The sequence below is a fragment of the Sceloporus occidentalis genome, unplaced genomic scaffold (assembly GCF_023333645.1).
Source record: "Sceloporus occidentalis isolate IW3139 unplaced genomic scaffold, rSceOcc1.0.p SCAF_130, whole genome shotgun sequence".
In the NCBI taxonomy this organism is placed as follows: domain Eukaryota; kingdom Metazoa; phylum Chordata; class Lepidosauria; order Squamata; family Phrynosomatidae; genus Sceloporus; species Sceloporus occidentalis.
The window spans coordinates 113,704-132,085 of record NW_028317110.1 but is presented as its reverse complement, the minus strand read 5'-3'; positions in this window follow the sequence as shown (position 1 = coordinate 132,085).

The following is an 18,382-nucleotide window of genomic DNA, read 5'->3' as shown; positions in this document are numbered from 1 at the left end:
AGACCAAAGTCCATCAAGTTCAACCTATATACATATTGTGTCCCTACTGTGTTGATCCAGAGGAAGGCAAAAAACCCTTATGAAGCAGATGCCAATTGCCCCATACCAGGGGGAAAATTCCTTCCCGACTCCAAATATGGCAATCAGAATAAATCCCTGGATCAACGTTCTGTCCCTATTAATCTAATATCGATAACTTGTAATATTATTGCTTTCAAGAAACACGTCCAGGCGCCTTTTGAACTCTTTTATTGAGTTTACCATCACCACTTCCTCTGGCAGAGAGTTCCATAATCTCACCGCTCTTACTGTAAAGAACCCCCGTCTGTGCTGGTGTAGAAACCTTCTTTCCTCCAGCCGTAGAGGATGTCCCCTTGTTATAGATACAGTCCTGGGTATAAATAGGTCCTGGGAGTGATCTCTGTACTGTCCCCTTATATATTTATACATAGTTATTAAGTCCCCCCTAAGCCGTCTTTTTTCCAAACTAAATAACCCCAATTCTGATAATCTTTCTGGGTACTGTAGTCCTCCCATTCCCCTTATTACTCTGGTTGCCCGTCTTTGAACCCTCTCCAGCTCCACTATATCTTTCTTGTACACTGGTGCCCAGTACTGTACACAGTATTCCATGTGTGGTCTGACTAGTGACTTGTACAGGGGTAGAATTATTTCCTTGTCGTGGGCATCTATGCCCCTTTTGATGCACCCCATGATTTTATTTGCCTTAGCAGCAGCTGCCTGACACTGGTCGCTACAGGTAAATTTACTGTTAACTAAAACTCCTAAGTCCTTTTCCATGTCAGTCGTCCCCAGTGTTTTCCCATTTAATACATATTCCCAGCCTGGATTTTTCTTCCCCATGTGCATAACCTTACATTTATCTGTGTTGAACCTCATCTGCCACATCCCAGCCCAAGCCTCCAACCTATGCAGATCCATTTGTAATCGTGCGCTGTCCTCTATTGTGTTAACCACGTTACAGAGCTTAGTATCGTCTGCAAAGATTGATACTTTACTATACAATCCCTCTACAAGGTCATTAATAAATATATTAAAAAGAATAGGACCCAAAACTGACCCCTGTGGTACCCCACTAGCAACAGTCACCCACTCAGAGTATGTACCATTAATAACCACCCTCTGTTTCCTATCACTGAGCCAGTTACTTACCCACATACACACATTCTCCCCCAGCCCAAGCATTCTCATTTTATGTACGAGCCTTTTATGTGGCACCGTATCAAATGCTTTGGAAAAATCAAGATATACGACATCCAGCGATTCACCCCGATCCAGTCTTGAGCTCACCTCCTCATAAAAGCTGATCAGGTTAGTTTGACAGGACCGATCCCTTGTAAACCCATGCTGATATGGAGTCATACACTTATTTTCATTGAGATACTCCAAAATAGCATCTCTTAGGAAACCCTCAAACAGTTTACACACAACAGAAGTTAAACTAACAGGCCTATAATTCCCCGGGTCACTTTTTGTCCCCTTTTTGAATATTGGCACAACATTTGCTATGCGCCAGTCCTGGGGAACAGACCCTGTCACTATAGAGTCCTTGAATATTAGAAATAGGGGTCTGTCTATTACATTACTTAACTCCCTTAGAACGCGGGGGTGAATGCCATCTGGACCTGGTGATTTGTCTATTTTGATTTTTTTTAGGCGGCACTGCACTTCTTCCTGCGTTAGACAGGCGACATGTACTGGGGCATTTATCTCATCCTGCTGTATATTACCTGGCATTTCATTTTCCTCTGTGAATACAGCAGAGAAGAATATATTTAATAGATTAGCTTTTTCCTGATCCCCGTCTATAACTTCTCCCTCATTACTTTTTAAGGGGCCAACGCTTTCATTGTTAACCTTTTTACTATTTATATAGTTAAAGAACATTTTGGGGTTTGTTTTACTCTCTTTGGCAATGAGTCTTTCTGTCTCCAATTTTGCTGCTTTTATCTGATTTTTACATATTTTATTTTTTTCCCGATAGCTTTTTAGTGCTTCCTCACTGCCTTCCTGTTTTAGTAGCTTAAATGCCTTTTTTTTGCCATTTATTGCCCCCTTTACATTTTTATTTATCCACATTGGTTTTCTCTTGTTCCTGACTCTTTTATTCCCATACGGTATGTACCTTTCACAGTGAGAATTTAAGATATTCTTAAAAATCTCCCATTGAGCGTCTGTACTCTTGTTTTTGAGGACATTTTCCCAATTTACAGTGTTAAGGGCTTCTCTTAGTTGATCAAACTTTGCCCTCCTAAAGTGCATAGTTCTTGTGGCTCCTCTAAGAGTTCCCTTATTGAAGGACAAGTTATAATGCATCATATTGTGATCACTATTTCCTAGATGTCCCCTGACCTGCACATTAGTTACTCTGTCAGGTCTGTTGGTTAATATTAAGTCCAGTAGGGCGCCCCCTCTGGTCGGGTCCTGTACCATTTGGGACAGATAATTATCCTTACTTATAGTCAGAAACCGGTTTCCTTTATGAGATTCACAGGTCTCGGTTTCCCAGTTTATGTCGGGATAGTTAAAGTCCCCCATAATAACCACCTCATTGTGATTAGCTGCCTTGTTTATTTGCTTTAATAATTGATCTTCTGCTGCTTCCATTATATTTGGTGGCTTATAGCAAACCCCGATCAGTATTTTATTATTTTTCTTTCCATATATTTCTACCCATAATGACTCCACATTATCATTTCCCTCACATATATTCTCCCGCAGTGTGGCCTTTAGGCTGGACTTTACATAAAGGCAAACTCCTCCCCCTTTTCGTTTTTTCCGATCCTTCCTGAATAGACTATAACCCTGTATGTTAACCGCCCAGTCATAGCTATCATCCAACCATGTCTCTGTTATACCCACTATGTCATAATTTTCTTCAGACATTATTAACTCCAGTTCGTCAGTTTTATTGGTCAGACTTCTGGCATTAGTAAGCATACAATTTAGAGGTGTATGGTTTTTTTCCCTATGAAGCCTATCCCTATTAACTATTCTAACCCCTCCCTCTGCTCCACCCCCAGGTACATTTATAAGCCCCAGCTCTCTATCTACACTATCTTCCCCTTCTATATTGTAGTTTCCCTCCCCCCCTTTCCCTAGTTTAAACACTCCTCCACCCTTCTGACCATCTTCTCCCCAAGCACAGCTGCACCCTCCCCATTGAGGTGCAGCCCGTCCCTACCGTAGAGCCTGTATCCGACAGAGAAGTCGGCCCAGTTCTCCATGAACCCAAACCCCTCCTTCCTACACCAGCTTCTGAGCCACTTGTTTAGCTCCCTAATCTCCCGCTGCCTCTCTGGTGTGGCACGTGGTACAGGTAATATTTCAGAAAATACTACCTTGGAGGTCCTTGCCTTAAGCTTGCTACCTAAGTCCCTGAAATCATTTTTAAGGACACTCCGCCTCCCTCTCACTTTGTCATTGGTGCCAATGTGCACCATGACTGCTGGGTCTTCTCCAGCCCCTCCCAGTAATCTGTCAACCCGATCCGCGATGTGCCGAACTCGAGCGCCAGGCAGACAACACACTGTTCGGCGATCCCGGTCTTTGTGACAGATCGCCCTGTCTGTCCCCCTAATAATTGAGTCCCCCACTACCAGCACCTGTGTGGCCTGCCCTGCGCTCCTCCTTCCCTCCTTACTGGAGCAGACACCCCTCTGGTGGTCAGAGGCAGTGACTTGCTGCAGTACTGCTAACTCTGAACTAACATCCCCCTCATCTGCCAACCGGGCAAACTTGTTGGGGTGTGCTAGATCAGGACTAGCCTCCCTGGCGCTTTTCCCCCTACCCCGCCTTCTAACTGTAACCCAGCTAGCTGCCTGACTGTCCTGTACCTCCATCCCACTATCCTCCCCCACCTCTACCTGCGAGAGAGCTTGCTCAGTGAGCAGCAGACTCCTCTCCAAGTTGTCAATAGATCTCAGTGTTGCCAGTTGCTCCTCTAGACTCAGGATTTGTGCTTCCAAATGAGCAACCCGCACACATCTCGCACAGCAATATGCACCCTCGAAGCGCTGCTCAAGGATTGCATACATTGAGCAAGATGTACACCTGACCGCATTGTCAAACATGGAGGACATCTTGGCAATGGGGATAGCTCCAATAACTGGCAAAAACAGACAGTAAGGCGCAAAATATATATAAATATATTATATGCAATCACAAGGATTTATACTTTACCCTCCTTCTTGCTTTTTAACTCCTTTTTGCTTTTTAACTCCTTCTTTGCTTGTAACTCCTCACTTAGAGATGTCACTTAGGAGATTCGCCCCAGCTCAGGATTCGCTTGTGTGTCCAAGCTAAATGCAACTGCAAAAGCCAAGCAGAACTCACAGAGAAGGTTACTTAATTAGCAACACACCTGAAATAGCCCTTACCCTTTTTTATTTTGCTTTTTTCAACAAACTTTACACTGAACACAACACAAACAAACACAGTGCTCCCCCTTGCAATAGTAATGAATATACTCTCCTTCTTTGCTTGTAACTCCTCACTTAGAGATGTCACTTAGGAGATTCGCCCCAAGGGCATGAAGGGGTTAATAGCACCAGGCCTCTGGATTTACTAACTTGACCCCTTAACAAGGCATAAGCTATACCAAATTAACCCCCAAATCCTGCCTGTATCCCCCCAGGTAGTCTGCCACCACTCACGATTTTGATACCGGATTCGTGAGAAATCCGAATTAGAACCTTTATCTCTATATATATATCAACCCACCCTGGGCAACCAACATATATATATATATATATATATATATATATATATATATATATATATATATATATCTCCAGTAAAACGTAATAACAACAATATGGTAACGTGTTATCCTCTCTTAGGGTTCGTGGATATCAATACTAGAGCCCAAAGACAGACTTAGATTATGAATATTTTAATAACAAAAAGACAAAGATTACACAGTGCCAGAATTACAAAAAACAAGACATACAAAATAAAAGTAAAACAGCAAACAGTTCTTAAAAACAAAGGGACTTAAACACAGGACCCTCACTCACGAGTTTCTCCAATAAGTAGGCCTGTGGGAACTCCTTAAGTCCAGATGGTTTCTTATGATGTTGTTCCGATCAGAGTATATCATGGAGTTCTGCTTTGAGGTCGCTGCTTTGTCCCTAAATCAGACTTTTGCAAGCAAACGCCGCTCTGACCACATGACTGATTATATGACACCATCCCCAAGAATCGGGTCCCATCTTTGATGTGCCAATAAGTTATGGTGGGGTAAAGGTGATGGAAACCCCCCACTTAAGATAGGAATGGAATTCCTATAACTCAGGGTCCTTATCTGTTAGGCCATGAATCACCACAGGGGTCCTTTGGGAAGATGACACCTCTAGCCAGAACAGATACAGAGGGCATTCACAAAGAAACACATTAAATCAACCTCAGATTAACTCATTGAATGCTTAAACAAAGAAACTAACCACCTCTGCTGGGTTACCCTTCCATGCATCCACTACGTTATAGGAGTTAATCATGACACCCCCTCCTCCTCTTTTATTTTTCTTTCCTTTTTCTCTCTTAGTTCCCTATGGCGTCTGTGTCGACGCGGCAGCCTCGCTTCCTACCCAGGGACCTCACTGTTATTTCCTTTAATGTGAAGGGTTTGAATATCCCTGAAAAGCGTTCCCATTTGTTGAGGGATCTGAGACACTATAAAGCCTCCATTGTGTTTCTCCAGGAAACCCATTTTAAGGCCTCCCGGTCACCCCGGTTACTGAATAGGGACTACCCGATAGGGTTTTTTAGCAACAATGCCGCCACCAAGTCCAAAGGCACGGCCATTCTCTTTGATAAACATACTCCCTTTCTTGAGAAGGCCTGCTTAACTGACCAGAATGGTAGATACGTCTTTGTTAAGGGCACCATAGCTGGCCTCATGTATACCTTCGCGAATATTTATCTCCCCAATAGACAACAACATCGGTTCCTCCGCTTGCTGCAGACCTTTCAGGAGGGTGTCCTATTGCTTGGCGGTGATTTTAACGTGGCTTTGGAACCCGGGGTGGATACTTCCGTAGGGCACTCCTGCACTCCCCCTCATGTTTCCCGTAAAATTAAAACTTTATTGCATGATCTCCAGCTAGTGGACTGTTGGAGAGCATTGCACCCTAGTCATAGGGATTATAGTTTCTTCTTTTCTCACACCCTAAGGGGCTCTATACTAGAATCGACTATCTTTTTCTTCCATATTATCATCTCTCTAGTCTGCGGGCAGCTCACTACGGCCTGATCACCTGGTCGGATCACGCACCTTTGGTGTTGTCACTGACTTCGACACTCACTAGACCGTCCTCTACGACATGGCGACTGAATGAAACGCTTCTCGCTGACACGGTGGTTCTCCCTGACATGACAACCCTTTTAACTAATTATTTCTCTGAAAACTCCTCGACTGACATTTCCCCCTTGACGGTCTGGGAGGCCCACAAGTGTGTGGTTCGCGGGCATCTAATAAGGGTGGCGGCTGAGAAAAAGAGGGCCCATGCGGCTATTCTTGCTAAATTATATCAGGTAATAGCGTCCTTGGAATGTGCCCACAAGGAGAGTTTGTCGGATGTCGCCTTTCAGCGTTTAATTGTATTGCGCAAGGAATTATCCTCTCTTCTTATTGTGCGGGCACGTCGTTCCTTTATGACACTGAAAGCGCTGTATTACGAACACGGTGATAAGCCCGGCAAGTTCTTGGCTCGCGCGCTGCGTGCTCGTCATAGGCAATTCTATATCACTCGGATTAAACCTACTTCGGGTCCTCCTTGTCGACTCCCTCAGGAGATAATGGGTGCCTTCACTAAATACTACTCGGATCTGTATAACCTTTCTAAACAGGTACCGTCCCATGCGCCAGCCTTACACCACTACCTTTCTAGAAATATAAAGCGTAAGTTGTCAGCCGTTGAGGCAACCTCCATGGAAGCCCCCATCACTTTATCTGAATTAGGTGCGGCGATTAAGGACTCCAAGCTGGGGAAGTGTCCTGGCCCTGATGGGCTCTCTTTGGTTTACTATAAGAAGATGTTAGAGGTACTGGGTCCGCAGCTAGTGCTTTCTCTTAATTCCATATTAGATGGTGGCACTATCCACCCACATACGCTTATGGCCACTATTTCTTTGATCCCGAAGGAGGGGAAGGACTTGGAACAGTGCAGTAGCTTTCGCCCCATCTCCCTGCTCAATGCTGATCTAAAGTTGAATTTGATCCAATGCGCGGTCCAGTCCGGGACGCGTACCCTCCTTCTGTCGACAGATGCCGAAAAAGCCTTCGACAGACTGGACTGGTCCTTTATGTTCGCGGTCTTGGACCATATGGGATTTGGGCCTCATATGCGGAGATGGGTTGCATCTTTATACTCCTGTCCATCCGCTAGAATCAGGGTTAACGGTGTGCTTACTGACTCCTTTACGATCACGAATGGGACCAGGCAGGGTTGCCCTCTCTCCCCGTTACTCTTCATACTGTCCTTGGAGCCTTTTATGGAAGCAATCCGACAGAATGCGGACATTGGAGGTCTCCTCGTTGGTGGGACCACGCATAAAATTTTGGGTTATGCAGATGATTTGCTATTTACGGTCACGAATCCCCAGCTGTCGTTACCAGTTATTCTTCGGGAGTTCCAGATCTATGGCGAACTGGCGAATTTAAAAATTCATTTTGCTAAATCAGAAATTCTTAATATCAATCTCACGGACCGTGTTGCATCGGCCCTGCAGTCTAGTTTCCCCTTTCGGTGGTGTAGGGAGAGGTTGCGGTACCTTGGTGTTTGGCTTACCGGGGATCCTTCTACCCTGTACCGTCATAATTTCCTACCTATTTTGACGACGATTCAAAGGGATTTGAATGACCGGACCCCGCAATACCTTTCCTGGTTCGGCCGCATCAATGCACTTAAGATGAATGTTATGCCCAGGCTTTTGTTTCTGTTTCAGTCGCTCCCGATAATGATCCCTCTGGCTTTCTTTAATTCCGTGCGATCGATGTTCCTGAAATTTTTATGGGCAAAGAAGCGACCCCGCATACAATTCGTGACTCTGTGTAGGCCTAAATTGTGTGGTGGGGGTGGTCTCCCTAACCCGCGCCTCTACTATCAAGCTTGTCATCTCCTGAGGGCCTTGGAGTGGTCCCACCGACCCTCCCATAAACTCTGGGTTACCATTGAAACGCATATGGTGCAGGTGCCCCTGCACCACCTCTTGTGGTTGCCTAGGCATCATTCCCAAACGATTGCCCGCGGGCACCCATTTGTTGCGGCCACTCTCCACAACCTCCACTCCCTCCACCTGACGCACTCCTTAACGACGTACCCCTCGCCTCTGACTCCTGTTCGGAATAACCCAGATTTTCCGCAGGGCCAGGGTACAGGTTCTTTTCTGACAACGATGCCGACTGACAGAGCCCCGATTTCAGGGTTTTTGACTGACACTAGGCTAAAGCCTCTGGAAGCGATCCTCGCGGGTACTGTCCCTACTTTTCTCGATAGATTCCATTACCATCAATTGACGAGTTTCTTTTCTAAAAACCCAAGGAGACATGTTATGACCAGAGATCTCACGAGCTTTGAACTCCTTTGTACTAGAGCCTCCCTGCCTGCTCATGGGATCTCGCTTCTGTATCAGCTCTTATTACAGGCACACTCTGTCGTTCCATTGCGCTTCCAAGGCTACTGGGAACGCGTTTTACAACTTACTCTTGATCAACATGACTGGGACAAGATTTTTCTTCTCACCCATAAATGCTCCCGTAGCACGAAACTTTAGGAACTTTCCTATAAGTTTCTGTCATGTTGGTATCAGACTCCTGAGGTTCTCCATAACATTTTTCCTGACTTACCTGATACGTGTTGGAGATGCGGGGCCGCTGTGGGAACCTTCTTACATTTGTGGTGGGAGTGCCCGAGGATAGCCCCTGTTCCGGTTTTTCTTCCCTACCCTCCTTGTGTTTCTGTCTCCCCTGTCCACCCCCCCCCCCTTTTTCGGCCCCATTTGACCGTTTGGTGGTACTGTGTACACGCACTGTTGCCGGGGGATTTGCGATACCTTTCACACCGTACATGGGCAATCTACCAGTGTTACAACTGGCCCCTTCTGCGGCACTAATGCTCCACTATCCCGGGTACGAGATGCTGTATTGCCCGCCGACGTTATTATACTGCTCTGTAACGTATTTTGCTTTTCGAGCTTTATTCTGTACTGTTTATTGTCGGATTTAATATACCCCGCTGTGACGGGATTGCTGTTTCTCCCTTCCCATCCTGTCCCTCCCTTTTCCCCATTCCCTTACTCCCCTACCTACTGTTTTCTTTCACATGAAAAACTCAATAAATCTTTATTTAAAAAAATAAATAAATAATATTTAGCAAAACAGTTACCGTCACTGCTTGCTGAACAAAAAAAACACCCAGCACTTATGTGGCTGCACTCACTAGCCCAACAAGTTAACTTCACTGATGGACTGAGTTGAGCAAAACAAATGAAATGAAATTAATACTATTAAGAAAAAGACAGCTTTGATGGTGGTCTGAAGCCGGCTACGATTAAGGTCCAGATTTCGGCTTTAAGATGTTTTTTGGATTAAAAGCTGTCAGAACATCCCTGGATCACTAAAGGAATGTGCAGACTTTGTCCTAAATCCAATTCCTCAGTTCCCCCATGGGATCTTAACCTTGTGCTGAGACAACTCACCCCTCAGCACTTTGAGCCTCTAGAAGAGTCTTCTCTAAAACTACTCACCTACAAGGTTGTCCTCCTAGTGGCCATCACTTCTGTAACACGGGTAGGTGTGATCCAAGCCTTCTCCAGATTGGAGCCATTCCTCAGGATCGGATAGAGTGGTCCTTAGGTTGCCACCAGAATTTCTACCTAAGGTGGTCTTGAGTTTTCACTCGGATCAAGAGATTGTACTACCAGACTGTCCGGACCCCAAGAATCCCAAAGAGGAAGAACTCCACACTCTAGACCTGTGGAGATGTATCCAGATCTCACCCATGGAAGAAGTCCAATTCCCTTTTCCTATCTTTTTCTGGTGTCTGCAAGGGGATGTCAGTATCCAAGGCTTCCATAGCCCGTTGGATCAGAGACGCTATCACTGTATGTTTTATCTCTGCAGGACAGGATCTTCCCTCTGGCCTGAGAGCACATTCAATTAGACCAGTCTCTACTTCATGGGCAGAACTCTCCTGTATGAACCCATCTCTTATCTGTAAGGCAGAAACCTGGAAGTCCATCCATACGTTTGTAAGGCACTCACAGTTTGGTCAGCATGTCCTTCAGGCCCGAATCCTTCCCTCCCTATCTTGCTAATTCTCCATCTGTGCCACCTGGAATGGCAAGGAAAATAAGAATTCTTACCTGGGAATTCACTTTCCTTGTCCATTTCCATGGTGGCACATGTAGCTCCCACCCATTAAATTCTTCTATTATTTTTGTTTCACAATTTCTGTGTGAGTATGTCTTTATAACCACACTGAGGAGGAAGGGCAAGGTCCACTTTTTTTTTTTTATAGGGTTTCCTGCCCTACCTGGTAGGTGGAGCCATCTCTCTCCATCTGTGCCACCGCGGAAATGGACAAGGAAAGAGAATTCACAGGTAAGAATTCCCATTTTTTCACAAAAAATTGTACTTCAGGTATAAATTTATAGCTCCAGGTATATGTCACTGTCAAACACCACAATATGTGTTCAGCAAACATCTCCCGAGTACAGTGATACCACCCATGCATGGGTTTGTGTGGTGTTTGGGGGCTAAAAGGCCACATTTGGGAAGTGCGCTTTTCCCCCCCAATTTTGGTCAGTTTGTGCCTATGCCCTATCTTTGAACCCAGCTGCTACAATTTACCCCTATCATTATTTTTTTTTTAAATTAGACATCCCTTGGGTGTTTGAAATGCTTTTACTTTAACTCTTTCTGTGTCAAGATTTTTGGGAAGATGCAGCCCTAATTTTAGCAATTGCTCATGATAATAAACTTTTTTTTTATTTTATTCTTTTTGGACTTTTTTTTTTACATTTTGCTGGAACTGGATGGTTCCTCTGATGCATAATTATTTTTAAATGTTTTTTTCCATATTTATTTTTAAAAATATTTTACTAATCACATTGTGATTAGAAAGCTGGGCTCCATTGACTTGCATGGTTGAATGTAGTACCTGTATTCAACCTGCAAGTGGAGACCCTCTAGCAAACTTTCTCAACTTTGTTATTTTTTTAAACGACGTGCCACCATCTGGTGAGTGGCAAAATCACTCGCAGTAGCGGTTGTGACCGATCTCCGGAGCGGTCACAGAGCGTTTTGGGGTGAGTGTTGCTCGCAGACTTCTGCAGGAGCCGCTGCTTCCCTCTGTGCGAGTAACGTCTCTTGTACCACACAGAGGAAGCAGGTTACGGAGCAGGGTCAAGTGATGTAAAGTTACGTGACTCTGCTGGGTTCCTGCTTCCCCTGGGCAGTACAAAAGACGTTCCTCGCACACTGTGTGCGAGCAATGCACAGGTAAGCATCAGGGCCCTTGCGATTGTTGTTGCTAAGGGGTTTTGCCTTGCATTAAAGACGGCCCTGACGGCTGCGAGGCTGCATCGGCTGCTTCAGTATGCAGCCGGCCCTGGCTGGGCCTATTTTCAGGTAGGGGCCTGGAGCTGCAGCTCCATCAGCCCCTATGTTAATTCAGCCCTGGCTGCAGATATCACCGGGGCCACATGTTGGATGCACCTGCTTTATGCTAATCTGATACAAAAAGACTCTGATGTCTTGACCACTGATATGAGTTGTCTAATACCTTGACTTCAGTCTTATACGGCGAGTATAGCCCAAACTCTATATTTTAACTGCAAAAGTTGGGGGTAGTTTTATATGCCGGAATATAGGGTATTTTGATTTACAACAGAAAATTAAATGATATGATCAAAATTATGGTATCTATAGAAAGCCCTTCTTGTCCTGAAAAAAATATATATAAATTGTGGGGACGTACTAAACAGCATATTGGGATGATGGGCTGCAATGCTCAGCACTATCAATAGGTGTCAGTACACTGTTTCTGATAAGAATATGGGTATAATATTTTTTTACATGGGGATTATGGGTGGGATATTATAGTTACACATGCTAAGTAACACATTTGATCTGTTTCTGATAAGAATATGGATATAATATTTTTTTAAATGGGGATTATGGGTGGAATATCATGGTTACACATGCTAAGGAACATATTTGACCTGTTTTTGATAAGAATATGGGAATATTATTCTTTTTACATGGAGATTGTGGGTGGAATATTATGGTTACACATGCTAAATAACATATTTGATCTGTTTCTGATAAGAATATGGGTATACTCATTTTTTTTACATGGGGATTATGGGTGGAATATTATAGTTACACATGCTAAATAACACATTTGACCCATTTCTGATAAGAATATGGGTATAATATTTTTTTACATGGGGGTTATGGGTGGAATATCATGGTTACACATGCTAAGGAACATATTTGACCTGTTTCTGATAAGAATATGGGAATATTATTATTTTTACATGGGGATTGTGGGTGGAATATTATAGTTACACATGCTAAATACCGTATTTGCTCGATTATAAGACGACCCTGATTATAAGACGACCCCCCAAAATCTGAATATTAACTTAGGAAAAAAAGAAAAAGCCTGAATATAAGACGACCCTAAAGGAAAAAAGTTTTACCAGTAAATGTTAATTCATGTAAACTATTTTTTTTAATAAAAGCTATGATTGAGAAAAATATTTTTTTTGTTTTTATTTCTTGTATTTTCCAACCTGTCCCCCAGTTACGCACATCTGCCCCCAGGCTTGCCACTCCAATATGGCACTGTGGCCCATGATATGCCTTTTAACCCTCTATATGCCACTGTGCCCCATGGTATGCCTTTTGACCCCCTATGTGCCACTCTGCCTCCAGAAATGCCTTATACCCCTATATGCCACTCTGCCTCCAGAAATGCCTTATACCCCTATATCCCATTCTGGCATTTAGGGGGTTAAAATGCATATTATGGGGCAGAGTGGCATATAGGGAGGTATAAGGCATTTCAGGAGGCAGAGTGGCATTAAGGGAGTTAAAAGGCATTGTATAGAGCACTCTGCCTCCAGAAATGCCTTATACCCCTATATGCCACTCTGGCATTTAGGGGGTTAAAATGCATATTATGGGGCAGAGTGGCATATAGGTGTATAAGGCATTTCAGGAGGCAGAGTGCTCTATTAAATGCCCCCTTAACGCCACTCCAGAAATGCCCTATGCCCCCATTTAACACACACACACACACACACACACACACACCCTATACCCCCATTTAACTAACACACACACACACACACACACACACACTCTCCCCTCCCCTCTCAGCCCTCTCTTACCGGTGCTTCCAGCCGGGGCAGCGGGTTGACGTCTCCTTCTGCTGCAGCCGGAAGGAGGTGGAGTTGGCAGCGGGGGTTTGTATCCGTCCGTCGCGTATACTTTCCCCGGCTGTCAGAGATCAGAGTTCCCCGCACCGGTGCGGGGAACTCTGATCTCTGACAGTCGGGGAAGGTTTGCGCGACGGACGCAGACAACCCCCGCTGCTAGCCACACCTCCTTCCGGCTGCAGCGGACGTTGTCTACGCGGATCGCGTAGACGTCAACCCGCTGCCCCGGCAATACAGCAGGAAGCACCGGTAAGTGTGTGTATGATGGGGGGGGGGGTGAGACAGGAGGATCCAGGTCTCCTGCAGCGGTGCGGGGGATCTGGATCTTAGTCTCCTAATCAGACTCTATTTGAGGTCTGATTAGAAGACGACCCCGATTAGAAGACGAGGGGTATTTTTCAGAGCATTTGCTCTGAAAAAAACCTCGTCTTATAATCGAGCAAATACGGTAACACATTTAATCTGTTTCTGATAAGAATATGGGTATACTCATTTTTTTACATGGGGATTATGGGTGGAATATTATAGTTACACATGCTAAATAACACATTTGACCCATTTCTGATAAGAATATGGGTATATTTTTTTTAAAAGGGGATTATGGGTGGAATATTATAGTTACATGCTAAGGAACATATTTGATCTATTTCTGATAAGAATATGGGTATAATATTTTTTACATGGGGATTATGGGTGGAATATCATGGTTACACTTGCTAAAGAACATATGACCCGTTTCTGATAAGAATTTGGGAATATTATTATTTTTACATGGGGATTATGGGTGGAATATTATAGTTACACATGCTAAGGAACACATTTGACCTGTTTCTGGCTATAAATAATTTTTATATATGAGGATAATGGGTGGAATATTAAGGTTACACATGTTTAGTACCTTATTCAACAAGTTTCTGTTAAGAAATGCCTAGTAATGTATTTCACTTGTTTCTGATAAGAAAATGGGTATGATTACATTTTTTCATAGATATTATGGATACTATGATACGATTGCATGTGCCATGTAACACATTTGATCTATTTCTGTTAAGAAAATGGTTATAAATGTTTTTCTACATGGGAATTATGGGTGAAATGTCATATATTCTTTCTTATCAGAAACAGGTCAAACGTGTTCTTTGGCATCTGTAACCATATTCCACCAATAATCCCCATGTAAAAAATGAGAAATGAGAAATCAGAAATCGGTCAAATATGTTCTTTAGCATGTGTAACTATAATATTCCACCCATAATCCCCATGTAAAAATAATAAAATGCCCATAATCTTATCAGAAACAGGTCAAATGGGTTCTTTGGCATTTGTAACCATGATATTCCACCCATAATCGCCATGTAAAAAAATATTTATAGCCATATTCTTATCAGAAACAGGTCAAATGTGTTCCTTAGCATGTGTAACTATAATATTCCACTCATAATCCCCATGTGAAAATAATATTCCCATATTTTTATCAGAAACAGGTCAAATGTGTTATTTAGCATGTGTAACTATAATATTCCACCCATAATCCCATGTAAAAAAAATATTATACCCATATTCTTAACAGAAATGGAGTCAAATGTGTTATTTAGCATGTGTAACTATAATATTCCACCCATAATCCCCATGTAAAAAAAATTATACCCATATTCTTATCAGAAATGGGTCAAATGTGTTAATTAGCATGTGTAACTATAATATTCCACCCATAATCCCCATGTTTAAAATATATATTTCCATATTGTGCCAATCAAAACAGGTAAAATATGGTGTTGCCCATGCATGTACCATATTAAATCAATATTTTGATTACATAATATTTTTCTATTACTTCTACCGAATTTACCATGATTCCATTATAAAACTGTATATATTTCAGCAAGTAAATAGTTAAACATCGGCAGCTTCTTTTTGCAATGTATTCATTGCAATTTAGTATCAAGAACTACCTAAAAGAACATACTTTGATTTACCATGAGTGTAAAATGTGTACTGACACCTATTGATAGTGCTGAGCATTGCAGCCAATCATGCCATCATGCTGTTTAGCACGTCCCTAAATTGCGTTGGTACACTAAACGAAAGAAAAATACAGTTAAACACGAGCACTGAAAAAATATTAAAATAGCCTCGGCCACGAAGGGTACAAAATTAAAAAAGAAAAAAAAAACAGCCTGGTCCCATACAACAACGTGTATGCAGACTCTGTTGGGCGAACTGGAATGCACGTTTACAAAAAAACATTCATACAAAACTAACCGAAACGTGACTGTAGTTTAGGCGGGGGGACATGTCTGCCTTGTGCCTAGTAGTGCTACGGCCAAAGATCGTATAATGAAACGCAAAATAGAATTACATTTTTTAAAAACACTGAACCGAACCGATGTGATTATAAATTCATAAATACGACCTGGAAATTTGTTGCACCTAGACGCGACGAGAAAAAAAGCCTACTTCCGTTTCCGTCGACAATAATCTCCGCCTTTTGTTAAATGAAATGAACGTCTTCTGATCTTCGGAGGGAGTTATTGTTACCGGAAAGCTGAAAAAACGAGTGAGTTTCTTTTACGCAATATGATAAACTAGTCTACGTAAATAAGTTTTAAAGTCTGTACGAAAAAAAATAGCGTTTATATTGTATACGATATATCAGGTGTACTGGTTGTTGTGTTAGATATCTAATGGCGTGTTTATATTACCCTGTTGTACATTGTTTTGTCCTACTAGCCATTCAGTATGTAGCTTTTTTTTTTATTTTATTTCTTTCGATAAACGTATGACATTTGTTTAACACGGATTGAACAAACAACGTTTCTTCATGCATTCATTCCTTTTTATAATGCAGGCCGCGGACCCCCCACCCCTCCGGGTAGATTTGTGATCTAATATCATATAGGAATGTAGTATGGGTATATCAACCCGGTTCTAAAAAGTAGACATGATTTTTTTTTTTACAGTTTTAATCATAATTGTACATGTCTAATATCAAACAAAAAAAGTCATATTCCTGGAATTGTTAGCATACACAGGTTAATATCACTTTTTGTAAGCTTGCATGATAAAATTATATATTTATTATGTAATTGAACCCTAAAGCAAATTTTAACCCCTTAATGACAATTGCCGGTCCTGGCACGGCACGGAAAAGCATGTGCTTTACGACAATTGACGTGCCAGGACCGGCACGTCTTTAAACGGGTGCAGAAAGCGATCTACTATCGCTTTCTGCACCCAAAAAGCGTTGCTGAATGCCTCGACCTCGAGGCATTCAGCAACGCCGCGATCGGCACGAAGGGGCCATCTCTGGCCCCTCCACGGGGCGTCAACATCCGCCATACTTTGTATGGCGGCGGACGCCCGTTTTAAAAGCGTTTAGGAGGCGATCGACGATCGCCTCCTAAACTTAAATGGTGTCGCTGGAATGCCTCGATCAGGAGGCATCCAGCGACACCAAACACTAACCTTTTGATGGGCTGTGACCGCTCCGGAGAGCGGTCGCAGCTGCCGGCAATCTTCGCCATCAAGGAAGATGGCCGCCGTCCTGTAACAGGAACCACAAATTTTAAAAGTTCGCTAGATGGTCCAGACCATCTAGAGAACTTTGGCTCCACTTGCAGGTTGAATACAGGTACTGCATTCACCATGCAAGTCAATGGAGCCCAGCTTTCTAATCACAGTGTGATTAGTAAAAATAAATTAAAAAATAAAATAAAATTAATAATAATTAGAAAAAAATTGTAAAAAAACAGTAAAATGTAAAAATCATTTCCCACTGATGTCACTATCAGGGGAACCTCCAAGTTGAAAAAAAATGTTAAATTTTTTTTAAAAAAAAATAATAAAAAAAAAATATATATATATATATATAAAAAATATATTTTTGTGAGCAAGTCCTAAAATTAGCATATTAGCTTAAAACAATTCTCGCATGGAAAGAGTTAAAATACTGGCATATTAAATGCCCGTGGGGTGTCTACTTTTAAAAAATGTATGATTTGATGGGGTAAATTGAATGGGCCAGGTTCAACAACGTCCCAATTAACACGGGGGGAAGGATGGCCACACATCTAATTTCCAATTAGAAAAATGCACACGTACCAAATGTGGCCTTTTAGTTCCCCCAAAAAATGACACACCCATGCATGTGGGGTATCACTGCACTCAGGAGATGTTGCTGAACACATTATGGGGTGTCGTGTGACAGCGGCATATACCAGGAGCTGTAAATTCATACATAAAGTAGGTGTGTGTGGGAAAAATACACACACAAAAATATTACTGCAAACTTTGAAAAAATGCTGGTGGTAAAATATGTGCATGCAAAGAGTTAAAATACCAGCATTTAAAATACCCTGTGGTGTCTAGTTTTGAAAAATATATGGTTTTGTTGGGCACACTGAAATGGCCTGGCTCAAAGATGTACCAAATAGGGCATGGGCAGTGGATCCCAAATGCCAAAGTTCAACATTGAAAAAAGCGCATGCCCCAAATGTGGCCCTTTTGCCCCAAAACAGCCAGGCAAAATCATTCATGTGAGGTATCGCTGTACTCAGGAGATGTTGCTGAGCACATATTGGGGTGTTTTGTGATAGTGACATATACGAGAACATTTTAATTCATACCTGAATTAAAATGTGTGTGGAAAACCAAATGCAAAAAAATGACTACCACAAAGTTTGACAAAGACTGGTGGTAGATATGGTGCATGGAAAGAGTTAAAATACTAGCATTTGAAATACCCTGGGGTGTCTAGTTTTCAAAAATATATGGGTTTATTGGGCACACTGAAATGGCCCGGCTCAAAGATGTACCAAATAGGGCATGGGCAGTGGATCCCCAAATGCCAAAGTTCAACATTGAAAAATGCGCATGCCCCAAATGTGGCCCTTTTGCCCCCAAACAGCCAGGC